This window comes from Berghia stephanieae, chromosome 7 (assembly GCF_034508935.2).
Source record: "Berghia stephanieae isolate SIO BIC M18660-M18661 chromosome 7, UCSD_Bste_1.3, whole genome shotgun sequence".
Classification (NCBI taxonomy): Eukaryota; Metazoa; Mollusca; class Gastropoda; order Nudibranchia; family Aeolidiidae; genus Berghia; species Berghia stephanieae.
In genome coordinates this window covers 24,033,409-24,048,800 of record NC_088366.1, presented here as the reverse complement: position 1 = coordinate 24,048,800, position 15,392 = coordinate 24,033,409, and the positions used below count along the sequence as shown (strand labels likewise).

The 15,392-nt window shown below is 36.4% G+C and overlaps 1 long non-coding RNA gene across 1 annotated transcript; it reads right to left on the bottom strand.

The window, feature by feature from the left end:
- Window positions 1-7,388: 7,388 nt before the first annotated feature.
- On the bottom strand, window positions 7,389-15,392 carry LOC144976918 (uncharacterized). The gene is made up of 2 exons (XR_013646188.1): window positions 15,198-15,392; window positions 7,389-14,647 (listed from the first exon to the last, which is right to left on the bottom strand). It is a non-coding gene; the product is annotated as an uncharacterized LOC144976918 (long non-coding RNA).

Here is a 15,392-nt window from a genome sequence, read left to right as displayed (position 1 = left end):
TAATAGACGTGTGTTAACTTTGTCACAGCTTTGATTTTATTTCTCCTTTTCAGATATCTAGTTGCCGTGATTTGCGTTATATTGATAAAATACGAATTTTATCACAATCACATGTTCACGACATAATATATGATCCATCATATCAATCGGTTGATAAACTGGCCAACTTTATTGTAGGGGAAATAACTTGTAATAATTTATGGATATAACAATGATTAAAAGGTAATGCCCCTTTACTCGAAGAAATGACGAGAAAGACGAACCAACGTGCACACATTTGAAGATCTGATAACCGAACGCAATTATGGACTTGATTTCATATTGTTATATGGGAGAATGTTTTGTGTTGGTCTGACATTATTTCCATGAAAACTATTGAATTCATTCATCCTGTTTTGTTGATAAAGGGGAAACCCGAAACGTCCGTTTTATCTGTTTTCGTATATTAAATTGAAGCTTACATTCAATTTCACATTGTTATTTTTTTCGTCGAGCTTCGAGCAGCAACATTTACATTACCCAACATTCTTCAAGAATAACCTCTAGCTGCAACATCGTGATTCGTACGTTCTTTAATCACATCAGGTAGGACGCTATTCCAATCCAATTTTTACTTATAAGTCGTTTGCATATTTCACCAAAAGTCTTTCACTGATGTCGTCTATTTCTCCTAAACGTAATTTTCGTTATTCTTAACGAAACCCAAGAATGTAGCTCCAATTTCGAAACTCGATCCCAACAAATCATCATACGCTTAGCTACCGCCACTTACAAAAAAGACCAAGGACTGTAGCCATTTCAATTTCCTTAATTAATTTCTGTATCCGTAAAAAGAATTGGCGCCCAAAGGTTTTATATCGAAATTCCATCCTTCTATCAGCAATTTGAACGACAAAGCGAAGGCAAATTTCCTCGGGCTGGAAAAGAATGTTGCACTTAAAAGAGCACAACTTACCATTACCAATTTGATTTAATCCCTGAATAATTATTCTATCATCATTCATAAATCAACCTCGCGCCTTAAAAATATATTATCCTATAACCTTGATTTGCTTTTCATACATCTACAAAATGAAAGGCTTTTCTCGTGTCTTAAAACCACCAAGGCCAAAAAGATCAAAACCCTCACACCCATTCATCTACTTCTTTTCGCACCACTCTTTCTTATACATCTCTCAATCCACCATGGGCCATATCCAGCAAGAATCGGACATTCGACGTTTTATGCATACCTTACTCCTCCGCTTCTACTTAGGCAATTCTAATGGTCAAGACCCTCAGAGCGACAACTGTGATGACGATCTCTTTGCCCCATTCAACATTAAACGTAGCAATTGGACACCGAAGCCTGGCCAATGCGAAACACTCGATGATTTAATCGCAACATCCAGTCGTCAGGTTAAGCGATGCAAAGTGCCACCCATCAAGGTCTACCATCCGTTCCTTCAGAAACAGAAAGGACATCATCATCAAGCCGGCGGATAAAGGAGGAGCCGTTGTCGTCAGAACAACGACAACTAGATAACACATCTTTTTACTCATCAGTCCCGTCTGATCTTACGATCAAACACAAAGAAACCGTGCATAAAACCATCAACACACTTATCGAAGACAAGTTGGTGCCAATAACTCACAGATCTTGACTCTAGCACCCAGCGAACTGGGCAATCCCTGTTTCTACATGCTCTCCAAAATACACAAAATGGAAAATGCCACGGATTTGCCCCCTGGAAGACCCATCGTTTCGACCATTTCCTGCCCCACAGAAGAAAAAAATCTCTTTCTTCCTTGACAATATCTTCCAAAAAATCGTCATCAATCTTCCGACATATATTAAAGATCCTAATCACACTCTTCATCTATTCAGCCACCTCAGCTTCACACAACCCGATAATAGGCTCATATTTACGATGGATGTCCATAGCCTCTACACCTTCATTCCCCGTCAAGACGGATTACAAGCCATCGATACTTCATCGACAGACACCCTATACCCGAATTTAACACCGATGCTATCATTCGCCTTACAGAGTTAGTCTCAACTCAACTCTTTCGAATTCAACGGCCAATTTTTCCATCAGATCTCGGGAGTGGCCATGGGCACCAAAATGGGACCATCGTACGCCAATTTATTCATCGGCCACTTCCAGCTTAAGTTTTTCTCCCAATACGACGGCCACCAACCAGCATTTCAGAAAAGATACATCGACGATTGCATCGGCGTTATCAACATGACTAAAATGCAACTCAACAAATTCATCACTGCCCTCAACAATTTCCATCCAACAATAAAATACACTTCAGATATCCACCATTCACGTCGCTTTCTTGCTCATTGCAGTTTCCCTCACCCAAAGTCGACTCAAGACGTCTATCCACTACAATGGAATGGACAGTCACAACTACCTTCTCTACCCGTCTTCACATCCCACTAAATGCAATGATTCAATTCTAGTTTCACAGCTACTAAGGCTAAGACGAATCTGCCAGGATGATGAGGATTGCACGGTAGAGGAGGATAAAACGCTTGACTTCTTCCGGAACCACAATTATCCTGAATACATACGAAAACAAGCGGTCGACAAAATCCAAAACATCTCTAGGAAGGCTGCCATGAAACCAGTTGACAACAGTAACAGCACAACAGACAGACCTATCCTAGTCATCACTAATCATCCACACAACAAGGAAGTCATCAAAATTTAAAAAAAAAAAACTAACTACCGTCAGATTCTTCAGGAGCATGTAGAAATGAGGGATATATTCAACAAACCGCCTATAATCGCCTACAGACGGGACCGCAATTTGAGGGACACACTAGTTAGGAGCCGCTTGACGATGGAGATGTCTGGTAACTAACGTAAGACGAAGCCTTGTGGACGTTGCAGATGCAGGACATGCCCAACACATATTCACTCACACTCACTCTATTCCATGACTGGTTGGTCGTCGGGCGGACTCTCGAGATGCAGACTTCACGATTCGACGCTACTCATCACAGTCTTTTGCCTTCCTCGTTAGATTGTTCCACGTCAATCCTGTCCAATCTTTAATGTTATCCTGCCACACGTTCCTCTGTCTTCCTCTTTTTCGGCAGCCTTCTACTGTGCCCTGCAATATTGTCGCATAAGCTTTCGTGTCTTACGAGGTGACCAAACCAAGACAATTTCCTTCTCTTTACCATTGCAAGTAGTGGTTCTTGCCTTCCTGTCAGTTCTTTTACTTCGTCCAGAACACTTACATTGTTTGTTTTTGTTTTTATGGGTTGTACGGCGCTTGCAACACATTAAGGTCATATCAGCGCCAGTAAAAAGGAAGAAAATGGGATAGTTCTAGAGTTACAACAAAGGGGAATTGGTCCAAATTGGGAACAGATGTAGATTCCAAGAACACATCGTCATAGTACTTAGTTTGAGATCACCTAAAAGTCTCATCCAGACACAAGCACAGGTCCCAACTAAGAGGAATACACTCAAATGTCTACAAATCATATAATATAATATGTAAACTAAACATAATACAATACATAACAGAGAGATAATTTACAAGGAAAAAAAATATCATCTCCCAAAACTATAACTATACATTCGACTGTTTCCCTCCCAGCCAAGGAACTCTGGCCAGGGTCAGGACAAACTAAGTAATCTCATTCCAAGACAACTACAGGAAACAATTGGAAAACGGGTATGGGGGGATAGAAGACACAGCATGTACCTCCCTGCCCACTATGGGAGGTCAGGATCCCCACACAGGAACACTTACATTGGTCCTATGTTCCAAATAATATGATATTTTTATTAGTTTTCGGTAGCCTTTGAGTTGGAATGCGCGAACTCTCCTTTCCGTGTCAGCATTCATTGTCCAGGCCTCGCAACCATAGAGGAGAACAGACAGTACCAGAGAACTAAATAGTTTAAGCTTTGTCTTGAAGTTTATGTTGCTTTTCCAGATTCTATTTAGTCTTGCCATTGCTGCAGTATCCATGCCCGGTCTAGCTTTTATTTCCGACGTGATTGTTCCGTCATCAGTGAGCAGCACTCCAAGGTATTTGAAGGATGTTACCTCTTGAAGAGTTTCACCATTCACGACAATTTGTGATCTAGTATTGTCTTGGCTGTTCACTAGGATTTGGGATTTGGAAGTGTTGATCTCCATGCCATAAATTGATGCCGCTTAGTGTAAATAGTCAGTAAGTTCAAATTCCCGGATAAAGTGTGAGACATCCGCGACGCCTTCACCTGCACGGATCGTAATCTAATTTACGCTACAATCTATATACGTTGCCACAGGACATACGTGGGAGAAACTTGCAAGAAATTAGGCGTCAGGTTTGGACAACATCTGCATCTATTGAAAACGACGAGGACAAAACTGTCGCCCACCACTTTAATGGGTCATCGAGGATTGCATGACATCCAAATAGGGGTCCTTCAGTTCTGTCACACCACTAAACAACATAGGAAATACAGGGAGGCAGAACTGATACTAAAATTGAACACCCTGTCACCTCACGGCATGAACTCGAGACTGGACCTCATCTAAATATTATACTACCTTTATCTCTTCCCCCCCCCCCCCCCGACTCCCCACGGCCATCCATCGTCTCTTCCTTAAATTATATAACAGTATCATCACTACTATGACTACTACCACTACTAAAATGTGGTCTAGTGGTATGACACTCGCTTTCGGATCGGAAGGTCCTGGGTTCAAACCTCGCTCGGCACATAGTTGAATCCTTGGAAAAGGCTCTTTACTCACATTCTGTCACCGTACTCAGGTGTAAAATGAGTACCTGCCGGTGACAGCGTTGTCTGTGTCGGAAAAAAATTGTGATATCGCCTAACAGGCGTCATGTCTTGTTCAACATGCTCTTGGTCAGGGACCCTTTGTAAAGCGCGTTGAGCACGTGTAGTGGATATTGCGCTATATAAAAGCTAATTTTTTTTTACTACTACTAAAAGTACTACTGTTGCTTCCGCTGCTGCTACTGCCACTAACGATTGTACTAATACATACATCCCTTATATTTTGTATTTATTTCAAATTCCATTGTATTTATTTTCCAACAATAAATAGTCAAGAGCTAATACACTTTATTTTATTTTTACGCAGTTCCTCCCCGCCTCCCCTCGTTTGACTTAATTAATTGTGCACCTTTAATATCTATTGTTCTATTCTAATTCGTGCTTCCTTACGAAGGAGCATACTATTTCCTGCCCATCATTTTTTGTTGTTTATATCTTAACAACGCCACTACCACATCATCTCATTCATCTTTGGTGTTTCATTCATCCTGTTTTGTTGATAAAGGGGAAACCCGAAACGTTCATTTGATCTGTTTTTGTAATTAAATTGAAGCTTACATTCAACTTCACGTTATTATTTATTTTGTTTCAAAAGTTGTGCAACATGGATATTCCAAACTACCTTATTAAATGGTATAAAGAGCTTCTGACCCATAGACCGCAATGTGTAAAATTGGGTGAACATTTCTCCAACAAAAGAACGTTGTCGAACGGATGTCCCCAAGGCTGCGTGAGTTCCCCAATCCTGTACATCTTATACACCAACGACTGCAGACCATCCTTTGAAAATTGTTTTATAGTGAAATATGCAGATGATACTGCTATTCTTGGCTTATTAAAAGATAAAGTTACCGAAAAGAATTATTTCAAACAAATAAATATATTCACCGATTGGTGTAAACAAAACCAACTTGAATTAAATGTTGAAAAAACGAAAGAACAGGTGTTTGGTGTAAAAATTAAAAACGACTTAAAGTATGTGACGATCGGTAAAGATGATGTTGAGATAGTTGACTATTTTAAATATTTAGGAATAACCATTGATAGTTCCCTCAATTTCTCTCAACATATTAACATAATATCTAAGAAAGTTGCCCAAAGATTATACATCCTAAGGAAATTAAGAACATTTCAAGTAAGGAAGAAAACTATATTAAGAGTTTATGACTCATTGATTAAAAGTGTAATTGCGTTTGGCTGCACCATATGGTTTGGCGGATGCCGACTTAAAGATAAATCAAAAATTTCAAAATTTATCAAAGAGGCATCAAAAATAATAAACCATCCTCTTGATGGAGTAGGAAGAATTCATGGAAAAGCAATAGAAAGGAAAGCATTCTCAATTACCCACAATAAAAAACATATTTTATACCATGAATTTAGTCTTACCATCTGAGAGGTTTTGTCAGATTAAATGTAGAACTAACAAGTATAAATCAACGTTCGTTCCATCAGCAATAAAAATTTTGAATATTTCATATGGTACAGAAAAACCAAGGATTGATTCGTTGACTGATTAACTGATTAAATTATTTAATGTTAGATTAACTGACCAATTGATAATGATGATAATTTTTGGTGTGTAATTGCCACAATTGTAACAAATTGAAAACGAAATGAATATGTTTATGTTGTGTATATCGCACGTGTGAGAGAAAGAGAGGAAGAGAGAGAGAGAGAGAGAGAGAGAGAGAGAGAGAGAGAGAGAGAGAGAGAGAGAGAGAGAGAGAGGAGTGAAATATCTGTTCAATGTTACAGTTATCATTTAACGTTATAACAAGTGTAACTAAATGACAAATTGCCATATTTATGGACTATAAAGATCGATTATTATTATTATTATTATTATTATTATTATTATTATTATTATTATTATTATTATTATTCATCTATAGTGTTTCATTCATCCTGTTTTTTAAAAAGGGTTTTACGGTGCTTGCGACACATTAAGGTCATATCAGCGCCAGTAAAAATGAAGAAAATGGGATGGTAAAAACTTCTAGAATTACAATTTAAGTACCCAAGACAAAGTAAGACAAAGGGGAATTGGTACAAATAGCAGTGATGATAATGGCAATTTGTCAAATAAGAGGAAAATGTATCGATCCATCTGGCAAAGTCAAACCAAAATGCAAAATAAATTACATATCCAATATGGTAGTTTCGTACCATTATATAATATACTTCTTTTGTAAATATTTAATAATTGTCCTTTCCCGAAAATAACTTTAAAGGCCCACAATATGAATCATACCGCTATCTATATCAAAGAGATGATACATTTTTGGTCCAAAGCCAAGAAAGTATTTGTTTTTACTTTATAAAGCACACTATATATAATAGCTGCAACCTGGTTATGCAGTTTATAAATTAGACTCATGAATATCTAACAACTTGCAAAACATAGTCTGTCCAAAGAAAGGAAAAATGGCAAATTAAAAATAATTTGAACAATTGCCTTCCGAGTCGATCACCATCATTGCTTATTGTAACATCGTATCTTTCTTATGACAAGATGACTTCTAAAAACATAACATGAAGATAGAAGAGTGGTTGAGAGATATTGTTTTGTTTTTAAGGGTTTTACGGCGCTTGCAACACATTTAGGTTATATCAGCGCCAGTAAAAAGGAAGAAAATGCGATAGTAAAAAGTTCTAGAATTACAATTAAAGCACCCAAGAAAAAGTAAGACAAAGGGGAATTGAGAACAAATAGGGCTCAGATGTAGATTCCAAGAGCATACCACCAATGTACTTAGTTTGAAATCACCTACAAGTCTCATCCAGACACAAGCACAAAATCCAACAAAGAGGAACACACTCAAATGCTTACATTATACATTCAAAATAAAAATAATAATACATAACAGAGAGATGATTTACAAGGAAAAAAATATCATCTTCCAAAACAATAACTATGCATTTGACTGTTTCCCTCCCAGCTAGGATTCCGGCCAGTGCCAGGACAAAACCAAGTAATCTCATTCCGAGACAAAGACAGAAAGCATGTTGGATAACAGATAAAGGGGGATAGAAGACACAGTTTGTACCTCCCTGCCCGCTATGGGAGGTCAGGATCCCCACCCAGGTTGAGAGATAAATATGGGCAAACCCGGAATTCCGCGGAAGATTATCATCTCTAAAAACTAACTCATACATTTGACTGTTTCCCTCCCAGCCAAGGACAAAATTAAGTAATCTCATTCCAAGACAAAGACAGAAAGCAATTGGAAAACAAATACAGGGGGATAGAAGACACAGCAAGTACCCCCCTGCCCACTTTGGGAGGTCGGGAACCCCACCCAGAGGTATAGGGGAATAAACAAGACAGCATGATTGACCTCTATGGGGATTCAAAAGACCCATCTCCACACTTCAGTCATTTGTCATGGCATGAAAATTGGACGTCTTCAAGAAAAACAATTCTACACGTGTGTCTAGTTTGAGACGACTCATTGTTCACCCATCGCTCATCTAGATACATAATGTGAAAAAAAGAAAACAATCCAAAACAAAACAACGAAACAGTACTCGCAAAATTGTTATCAGCAGCACATATTTTTTATTCCATTCCATTTACTCATTATAACATGAATAATTATCAACAATGGTTAATTACAATATTAGTATGCATAGTTCGGTTCATGGTTTATTTGGCACGATAATTGTGAGACAACCACTTCAAAACCCAAAAAAAAAAAAAAAAAAAAAAAAAAAGCAAAGAAAAAAACAAAACAAAAAAAAAAACAAAAAACAAAAAAACAAAAACAACAGGCAACCTGTCCGGATAATGGAGACATCCTGATTGTGGATTTCCAGGTTAGAGATATGCGACTGTACTTAAATTGTATGTAGCTTGTAACAGTCTATAACTCACTCTATTGTAAGCTCATGTAGTTAACGCTAACAGTACCCAACACAGACATGACATTTTTTTTGTTCAATTGGTCCAGAAAACTTTTAGTTCTTATATATAAGACCCGATTAAGATGGTCACCAATTTTAAAAAAAAAAATGTTTTTAAGGGTTTTACGGGGCTTACAACACATGTAGGACATATCAGAGCGCCAGTAAAAAAAGAAGAAAATGGGACAGTAAAAAGTTCTAGAATTGCAATCAAAGTACCCAAGAAAAAGGAAGACAAAGGGGAATTGGTTCAAAAAGGGAACAGATGTAGATTCCAAGAGCACAATATCAGTGTACTTAGTTTGAGATCGCCTAAAAGTTTCACCCAGAGACTGGCACAAGATTCCACTAAGAGGAATACACTCAAATGCTTACAAATCAAATGTTAAAAAAATAATAGTACATAATAGAGAGGTGATTTACAATGAAAAAAATATAATCTCCCAAAACTATAACTATACATTTGACTGTGTCCCTCCCAGCCAAGGACTCCGGCCATGGTCAGGATAAAACTAAGTAATCTCATTCCAAAACAAAGACAGAAAGTAATTGGAAAACAGGTATAAGGGTATAGAAGGCACAGCAAGTACCTCCCTGTCCACTATCATGTGGGAGGTCGGGAACCCCACACAAGTCTGTAAAGCGCTTGAGCATATTTAGAAAAAAAAACCCGCCTCATAAAAGCTAGCTATAGATTTAAATAATATCATATCAACAGTTCAGAAGTTTAAACAGTAACTGAATAATGAACTCAACGGTGGACAAATAAACTATATTTGTTAAATAGAAATTATTTTTAAATTCACATGTTAAATGTCACAATAAATCACAAAAGATGAATGCTGTTAATTATATGACCCGTTTTATTATATTTCATTCCTAAATAGTATCTAAAAAATGAAAATATAATTCTTAGTGAACAATATTATGTTTCCTTTGTTTATAGAAATTTTATAGCCCTTCAACTCTTTACTATAAGATCAACACCAACAAAAGAATGAGGATTTTTTGTTGTTGGTTTGTTATTTGGGGTTTTACAGTGCATGAGACACTTTTTGGTCAATCGTAAGAAGGAAAATGGTTAGAAACTTGGAAGATTATTATTATACAATGATAAGCACATAAGAGAACGAGACAAAAGGGTACTGGATCAAAAGGGGAACGGAAGAAATTTTTCAAGAACAACCTATTCTTGGGTCCAGTTTGAGACCAACTAAAAGTTCGTTTTTGTTTTTTGTTTTTAAGGGTTTTACGGCGCTTGCAACACATTAAGGTCATATCAGCGCCAGTAAAAAGGAAGTGGAAATGGGATAGTAGAAAGTTCTAGAATTACAATTAAAGCACAAAAGAAAAGGTAAGACAAAGGGGAATTGGTTCAAATAGGGAACAGATGTAGATTCCAAGAGCACACCGTCAAAGTACTTAGTTTGAGATTACCCAAAAGTCTCATCCAGACACAAGCACAGGTCCCCAATAAGAGGAATACACTCAAATGTTTACCAATCATATAATATAATATGTAAACTAAACATAATACAATGCATAACAAGAGAGATGATTTACAAGGAAAAAAATATCATCTCCCAAAACTATAACTATACATTCGACTATATCCCTCCCAGCCAAGGAACTCCAGCAAGGATCAGGACAAAACCAAGTAATCTCATTCCAAGACAAAGACAGGAAACAATTGGAAAACGAGTATGGGGGGATAGAAGACACAGTATGTACCTCCCTGCCCACTATGGGAGGTCAGGAACCCCACCCAGCAACTAAAAGTTCCACCCACAAAAGGAACCACTGCGAGAGGGGAATGCTCTTTGCAATAGATTAGTGATCTATCCAACAGATAGCAGGCCTTTACAACCCCCGACTCCCTGAGCTTTACGGCTCTACGAGATACATTTTTGTAGGGGAACAAAAAAAAATTATTATAGACAAATATTCAGAACCATGTGGATTGAAGTTATCATATAGTTCACTAACAGTAATATCAGATTTCATTTAAAAAAATAAAGTTTCACATGAAGTGAAATGACAAAAAAAAACAACTTGAAAAACAAAAGTAATAATATTGCTTTGTTGTTTTTCTTTGAGATTTCAATATCATTTACAACATTCTTGTGCCAAATAAATGCTGGGGAAACAGTATAATGGTAGCATGGAACAAACCAGTTGCTTGATTTTTTTGCCCTGTTAAAGAATTATTAATTGTTGGGATTTTCAAAAACTTAATGCCTTTGTATTTTTGGTTGCAAAATCCTTACTCCTAAGTTGATGATGTCTATCTCAGAATACTTTAATATTTTATCCTTATTTCATGACCACACAAATCGCATTGTTGCCCACATTTTGACAGGCATAGATAACCATTCATGAGTTCGTTTTCAGGGTTGTCTGTTATGACGCATGAGACACTTTGAGATAATTACAGCACCAGTAAGACGGTAGAATTGTCAGAAGATTTTTATCAATCTAATAAGCACAGAGGTCAGAAGTAGATCTAAGAGCAATTAATTCTTATAGCTGGTCTGTAACCACCTCAAAGTCCCACACTGAAACTACTACAGGATTGATATCAACAGGGATACACTCAATGGCCATAAAATAAGAATCCAACTGCTCAGAGTGGCCAAAATTCACCCGACTAATTCCAACCCACCACAAGGCAACCAATGTTTTGCAGTTATAATAGTAAAAATCTACTACTTTTAAATCTGGCACATTTTTTAATATAAAAAAACAACAACCCTACTTCCAACTGGTATCTTCCATTTGGTAGATGAAAAGAAGTTTTTCTCAAGGAAAATAAATCTGTAACCTTGTCGAACACCAAACACCATTATTCCCCTATAACAGACTTTCCTATTATTACGATCAATTTGTAAAATTATGAAATTTGAACTCTACTTTCAGAACTTCATGAGCATCTCTAATTCATTAAAACTTATTGAAAATCAAAGTCGATACCAGACTCCATAATGTTATCGATTGTAATGTGTTTTATAATCCTTGTTAATATTTGTTTTGTTTTTGTTTTTAAATGTTTTACGGCGCTTGCAACACATTAAGGTCATATCAGCGCCAGTAAAACGGAAGAAAATGGGATAGTAAAAAGTTCTAGAATTACAATTAAAGCATCCAAGAAAAAGTAAGACAAAGGGGAACTGGGAACAAATAGGGATCAGATGTAGATTCCAAGAGCATACCACCAATGTACTCAGTTTGAGATCACCTATGTCTCATCCGGACACAAGCACAAAATCCAACAAAGAGGAATACACTCAAATGCTTACATTGTACATTAAAAATAACAAATATAATAATACATAACAGAGAGATGATTTACAAGGAAAAAAATATCATCTCCCAAAACAATAACAATGCATTTGACTGTTTCCCCCTCAGCCAGGACTCCGACGAGGGCCAGGACAAAAGCAAGTAATCTCATTCCGAGACAAAGACAGAAAGCTTGTTGGATAAGATATAAGGGGGATAGAAGACACAGCATGTACCTCCCTTGTTAATATTTATAAAGATAACTCGAGCGACTACAATTTTTATCTCCTTAAAATTTCGAATTTTTAAATTTTCAGGTAGGCAGGTCTGCCTATAATGAAAGTACAAAATTGATGACATAATAACATAATATAAGTACACTGAATCAACACATCTCCACCAGCAGAAAGACAAATCGTTATGAATTCAAATTAAACAAAAAACCATTATAAAAAATAAATTACATTTTGATGTTCATTTTCCGCCAATTCCTGAGGTAGTTCTTTTTGTGTGTGTGTGTGTGTGTGGTGATCTCATACAGATATTGTCCACTTCTGACATAAGAGAAGACATGTTATTTCATATGCTCTATTTCAGTAATAACAACACATTTTTCAATGTTAAAAAATATAACTTAAACAAAACAGCAAAAAAAAAAAAATAATAATAAAAAATGATGATGACGCTGGTAATAAAGAACATAACAAATAAAATTATAATTATTATTAATAATAGTAGTAATAATAATAATAATAATAATAATAATAATAATAATAATAATAATAATAATAATAATAATAATACTAATAATAAATGATGACGATGATGATGATAATAATTATGATGCCAACAATAATGATAAATATAACAAAAATGAATGTTAATATCAATTAAAAAAGTAAATCTGTAACCTTATGGAGATACTCAAGAGGGCAGTGTCGAGTCTTCGGATGAATAACAAAATGATAGCATTACCAGTGTTGGTAGCAAGAGCAACAAGATATTAAAAAATGAGTTGGGCGTGGGTGATGGGATACATTTTTTTGTTTGTTTCTATAAGTGTTCATAAACTTATATAAAAGTGAAAAGGTTTTATGCGCTTGTGTAACTCATGTAAAAAAACAACAAAAAACCCCCCAAAAAACTGACCACATAATTGCTCATCTTTATTTCATATGACAAGTTAACTGGTAATCAAACATTGGTTATAATTAATTAAACCACCTTCCTGCTCACCTTCCCTTTGACCAGTAAAAATAATATATAACTTCTATATACATGTTATATCGTATTCAGAAAAGTGAGTGGAGCAGGCACTTTTGTTGATAATAACAAGAAATGAAGTGAGTAGGAAAGTGCCAGAAGACAACAGAGAATGAAAACTAGGCGGTAGCGATGGGGGCTCGAGCCCGTGACCTTACTGGTGGCAAATCCGCCTGGCCGGGGAGATCGTGAGTCTACCATCTGAGCTATCCTCTCCCCGGCTAGGCGGAGTTGTCGTACCAGTAAAGTTGCGGGTTCGAACCCCCATCACTGCCGCAAAGATACATCGTAATAGGTTTTTAAAAAAAAGAAAAAAAACAAAAACTTGCTCTCTTCCTCTTCTTTTATAAATAAAATAAGGACAATTACACTGGAATCTTAAACAAAGCAAACAAGAAGAATCATTTTCCATTATCTCTTACCAAAGTCTGCACGAAAATTTCTCATTGAAATAAGTCTGGATTATATCTATTTTTGTCAAAAAGTAAATTCATTTCGAAATATTATATCAATAGTAACCATTTATTCCAAGGAGATGAGAGGGATAATATAACTGAACCCCCCTCTCCCCCCAAAAAAAAATGAAAAAAAAAAAAATACAAAACCCAAATAAATAATGATAAATACATGAGTGTTCTAATCCCATGTACAACTTACAGGGTACGGGTAAATATCTGATTTAGAGAGGTTTATGGAAAAAAATATCACAGAATCAAATTTGATTATCTGTTAATAGCGATTTTACGGAGCCTACAACTATTTTAAGTCATTTCAGCGCCAGTAAAAAAAAAAAGAAGATAAGGGGAAAGTTGCAAATCTGAAGTTGTTTGTTTTTTTGTTTTTATGGGTTTATCAGTGCTTGCAACGCATTTAGGTCATATCACCACCAGTAAAAAGGAATAAAATGGGATAGTAAACAGTTATAGAATTACAATTAAAGCACCCAAGAAAAAGGAAGACAAAGAAGAATTAGTTCAAATAGGGAACAGATGTGGATTCCATGAGCACACTATAAGTGTACTTAGTTTGAGATCAAATAAATGTCTCATCCTGACGCAAGCACAGGTACCTAATAAGAGGAACACACTATACATTTAACCGTTTCCCTCCCAGTCAGGGTAAATATCATCTCCCCAAACTCTAACTATACACTTGGCTTTTTCCCTCCAAGCTAGGGCATCCAGCCAGGCCAAGACAAAACCAAGTAATCTCATTCCAAGACAAAGACATACATAGGAGGAATAGAAGACAGTAAGTGCCTTCCTGCCCATTATGGGAAGTCAGGAACCCCACCCAGAGATCTGAAGTTAAAAGCACTAAAGAAAAGGTAAGGGAAAGGGGACCGGTTCAATTAGGGAACAGATGATTCCATGAGCAATCTATCAATGTTCCTATTTTGACATTACTGTTTATGTTTTTTATGTTTTTAAGGGTTTTACGGCGCTTGCAACACATTTAGGTTATATCAGCGCCAGTAAAAAGGAAGAAAATGGGATAGTAAAAAGTTCTAGAATTACAATTGAAGCATCCAAGAGAAAGTAAGACATAGGGGAACTGGGAACAAATAGGGATCAGATGTAGATTCCAAGAGCATACCACCAAAGTACTTAGTTTGAGATCACCTATAAGTCTCATCCGGACACAAGAACAAAATCCAACAAAGAGGAACACACTCAAATGCTTACATTATACATTAAAAAATAACAAATATACTAATACATAACAGAGAGATGATTTACAAGGAAAAAAATATCATCTCCCAAAACAATAACTATGCATTTGACTGTTTCCCTCCCAGCCAGGACTCCGACCAGGGCCAAGAAAAAAACTAAGTAATCTCATTCCAAGACAAAGACAGAAAGCATGTTGGAAAACAGATATAAGGGGATAGAAGACACAGTGTGTACCTCCCTGCCCGCTATGGGAGGTCAGGATCCCCACCCAGTTTGACATTACTAAAAGTTCCATCAGGCACCAAAAATTATCCAGCTATGGAGGATACACTCAAATGTTTACAAAGTACAATCTATTCAAAACTCAAAACTATAAAATAACGTAACAGGGGGATGATTTATAAGTAAATAAAGGAACACACATTCAAATGCCTCCCCTCTCAGCTAATGATTGCTGCCAGGA